Source organism: Pundamilia nyererei, unplaced genomic scaffold (genome assembly GCF_000239375.1).
Source record: "Pundamilia nyererei isolate P.nyererei 1_Seehausen unplaced genomic scaffold, PunNye1.0 scaffold00234, whole genome shotgun sequence".
In the NCBI taxonomy this organism is placed as follows: Eukaryota; Metazoa; Chordata; class Actinopteri; order Cichliformes; family Cichlidae; genus Pundamilia; species Pundamilia nyererei.
The window spans coordinates 604950-609312 of record NW_005187635.1 but is presented as its reverse complement, the minus strand read 5'-3'; the positions used below and the strand labels follow the sequence as shown (position 1 = coordinate 609312).

Here is a 4363-nt window from a genome sequence, read left to right as displayed (position 1 = left end):
GTGGAGGTGGGTTGCAAAGCAGCCTGCAGACGGATCAGAAACTGGCCTAAATAGAAAACCCCTTAGCTTATTAGTTCGTTCTGCGAATCACATGCAAGACTTTTTACAGCTTTCAACTTTCACTGCTGTAGGGATGTCACCTGAACTGATATGTGTGGTACCATTAGTTGTCCCAACCCATAGGTATGTATCGAGACAGTACATACCTATGGGTAAAGGTATGTTCCAGTCTTCTGGAACTGAAGGAGGCAGCGTACAGCTACAAGTGGTCTAGTCTATCCTTGCATCCAGAAGAAGAAGAAGACTAGTGCGATTTCAACATTGGTTCTGCTCCAAATTATTGGTAAAAAAGGCAGAGTCTGCAATAACAGTACTGTGGTGTGGACGTGGTCTCTGGCCCGCTGCAGAGGATGGGTGGCACGGTGAGCTCCCGGGGCAGCGCGGAGGCGGGGCTGAACAGGTGTTTGGGACGAGTGACTGATTGTGTTTGCTGTCACTATACCGCTGGTCTGTGTGCGTGTGTTGGGGTCCGACATGACAAGTACTGTGTTCAACGGGGGTTTAATAAGGGATCATAATTGATTCACCAAAGGCAAGATGCAATTGATGTTGGGCGGAAGTATTTCCAATGTAGCGAAGCACCCAAGACCTATTCAAAGAATTCAGTTTGAGTAAGTTTCAACTCACAGCAACAAAATGTGATCTTTCTTGGCCTTGTAAGCTCAACTTTTGTTTCATAGATCAAAATGTTTACAATAGCAAACGTTAAACTCTTATGCTAATGTAATGCCAATGTAACATTTGTAGATTACTCAGGAACCATCTTAACCTTTCACTCTGTGTCTTGTTAACAAAATATAATTTAAAAATTGTAAACTTTTCCACCATGTCTGTGTTTTAAAATGACTTTTTAATAAAGGAGTTTGTGTCCGCAGGATGATCGTTTTGTTTTGGCATTCAACTGGGTATCGAGAATCTTGCACTTCTTCCGGTATTCGTACCGACTACTAAATTTCTGGTAGTGTGACATTCGTATAGTACTGAACACTGAATTCAGAATTACATATTATAATTGCATTGATGGTTTACCAATATTGATCTCTAGTCACGAGCATGTGTAGACTTGGATGTATGCTTGGATATCTACAGGTGGTTTTTGACATGGGGTTTAGAGTATCCAATGTCATGTGAACTTTGGCAGCAGTGGTAACAAGCTTATGGAGGGGGACAAGGTATAGCAGCAAAAAGCACATTGCTAATGAAATTATACATTACATGCCAACAAACACTTTTGCAGATCCTAAGTGCATCATTGACAGAATGGCATTAATCCATGCAAAACAAAAAACTGCAACATTTTCTTCTTAAATACTATTACCTGCATTTTAGAAAGAATTGGGAAAAACTCAAATTTAAGCCTTGACATCCACAAGTGGGTGTAAGAAAAAGATGTGCTTTCAGAGTTATCTGCATTAGTATGGATGGGGTTTGATTTTGTCTGACAGAAGGCAATATGGAGCGGGACAGACTGGTTGATAGTTTAAAAGATGGGTGAAATGAGAGAGAGAGCTGTACTGCCCCCAGGGCATTTCCAGAAGCAGAGGGGATTGTAGCAGACAGAATGGCCCTCAGCAGGCTGTCTAACATGTGTTCAAATAAACACTTTACCTCCCGTCTGTGCTTGTGAAAGCATTCACACTGGAGAAAAGCATGTATGGAAACACAATTAAACACACAAACAAAGACACAAACTGGACACGCAAGACAAGACATGACCAGGAAGAAAGCTTTTACACCACAAGAGCACAAATGTCACTTTTACAGACACACACACGTGAGCTAATCTGCCAGGAGGCATGGAGAAGTTAAAATTCATGTCAAACACACACATACACCAACAAAGTTATAACAGAGCATCCATGTCACTCAGGCAAAGGGCACAGGCAGGTCAGCGCTGAGACAAAGATGGAGATTAGTGACCTTTTCTCCCCAAACCTCCCCTTTACAACGAGGTGAGAACCCTTCATTATAGCCAGGCCAAACCCTCTATCAAACGTCCCTTCAGTGCTCAACACATTCAGCAGCTCCTCACAGGATAAGAAGGGGAACAAAAAGTGGGGAGAAACATTTGTTTAATGAGCCATTCCCCAGGCTGTCTTTCTTTCGCATTCATTCCTCTCTTTTGCTACAGGCCTGCCCTCAGGTCAGCTCTCCCCAAAACACAATCAAATCCCTGCACCACTGATGGCAGCGGTTCCATTCACCACAGAGATTTATGATCTATAATAGCTGGCAAATGGACCCGAGCTTGGGCTGCCCCAAGGGGAGGCCCCAGACTTATTTTCTTTAAATCTCAAAAAGAAAAGGGGGGAAAGAGTGAGCTGCAAGAGGCTGGGGGTGAGGATGGTGAGTTAATCTGGTTCTCAGAAACATTTTCAAGGTAGCCATCTGGGCCGGGTGGGACTTTTGAAACTGTCTGTCAATCTTAAACAAGAATTTCTCCCTTAATAGAAGAAACACACTGCATGCAAAAGGACATGTTACACCAGTATACAGAACCCTTCATTTGCTCTTTGGGGGCCACTCTGCAAGCAGGAGCTTTTATTAATCAGCTACAATCAGGCAGCCAGCCAGTTAGCTGTCTCCTGATCCTTGGCAGTAGTGGAAAGTCCCATTCGGGCACCCTCAACTTCATAATCCTATTCCCATAATCCTTAGAAATCAGTGAGCAAGAGACAATCCCCACTCTCTCCATGGTCGATTCCCCTTTCCTTTTAAGGCAGAAGAAGAAGGGAGTTCATTCAACCCACATTACTCGAGTTTCAAAAAAACAAAAAACAGAAGAAGCAGTTCAAGGTGTTTAAGATGTGAGGCAGTTATGTTGCATTCATACAGCAACCAGAGACCTCACAATCAAGTTTTTACAGGAAGTGTAGGTTATTATATAATTTTATCTGACTTCTTTCAGGGTTTTTTTGTCCTTTTACGTAAATATTTGAGAATAGTTGAGACTCATACTAACATTTTCAAATAGAAACAAAATGCAACACATAAAGCTAAGTCGATCCCCATTGACTCCCATGTTCAGATGTGAAAACGTCTTCAGCTTCAACAATGGCATTAAAAATACATCCTACACTGGATGAGAGGTCTCGATTGTCTTTGTGATGCTAGTGACTTTGAAACTTTTTAACTGAATTATTGAAGTCTTTGTTGCAGTTTAGGTGAGTAAAATTCAGGTATTTTATTAGTGCATTACTCGTCACTAAATAGTAGATATTTGTGGCGATGCACCATGCAGTTTATGGATGCAGCTTGCTAAACATGCATGCTAGCCTTAGGCCTCAGACTTTCTGGCAACCGCTAGTCACTAAGGATAAATGTGAATTCTTACTAGCAGTTTCTGGATGAAACTGAGATATAGTGCTGCAGTGCAAACCTTCTTCCTGCGGTCATTAGAAGACTATGGTGGCCTACGATTTGCGTTAAAGATGGTGACTGGGCTGAAAACAAATGGCAACTGCTCTGTGAAACACATAACACAAACTGGAAACAGAAACAATTCACCTTCAAAAAGCTGCCCCCAATATGTTGGTTGCAGCTGTAAGACAACTTTTACTTTGAAGACAAACTTTTTATATTTCTGGCTTCTGTTGTACTTTTACAAGTTTCACTTCAACTCAGGGACCATCCACAGACCAGTCCATGCAAGCTACATGTGAAAGTGGCAATCTGCTAATGACCAAAGTAACTGCAAGGTTTTTGGTGCAACATCCCCTTTGTGACTGGTTTCATCCGGAAAACAGCAAGCAACCATCAGCAACCACTCACCAACCAGTTGGGAAATACACATTATTCTCCGGCCGCTCTGTAGGCTTGTATGACAGGGGTCTTCATTGAGGAAGTCAGGGTGACATGTTACTGACCCTTAAAAATAGCAACATGGCAGCGGCCAAAAAAAAAAAAGTTGAAGTTTTAAAATTGGAAATCCAGAAAACAGTGGCTAATGATGGCTACTTCCATCATTTATATACAGTCTATATTTGTAGTTAAGTGCTTGAACACAAACAAAATGACTTAAGCTACCAAAATAAAAGAGCATATTTCACTAAACACTATATCTGGTTAGCTGTTTGAAATAAGTTATAAATCAGAGTTAGCTAGGTAACAGATATGATTAATAACAGCTCCATAACTCCATTTTGCACATAGCGGATTGATGAAGATGCTTCAGCTTAGATTGCAGACATACAACATCACTGGCATTTTGAGATCCCACTTGTCACTGAGTAACAAAATAGTTGCTGTATATTTGGCATACCAAATTTCCTGATCCAACACCTTCATCTCTTCCTGTTCATCT

The 4363-nt window shown here is 41.5% G+C and overlaps 1 protein-coding gene across 2 annotated transcripts in view; it reads right to left on the bottom strand.

Moving 5' to 3' along the window:
* Positions 1–4363, bottom strand: part of rhbdl3 (rhomboid, veinlet-like 3 (Drosophila)) — a 75054-nt gene that overhangs the window by 50344 nt on the left and 20347 nt on the right. The gene's annotated exons all lie outside the window — the stretch shown is intronic.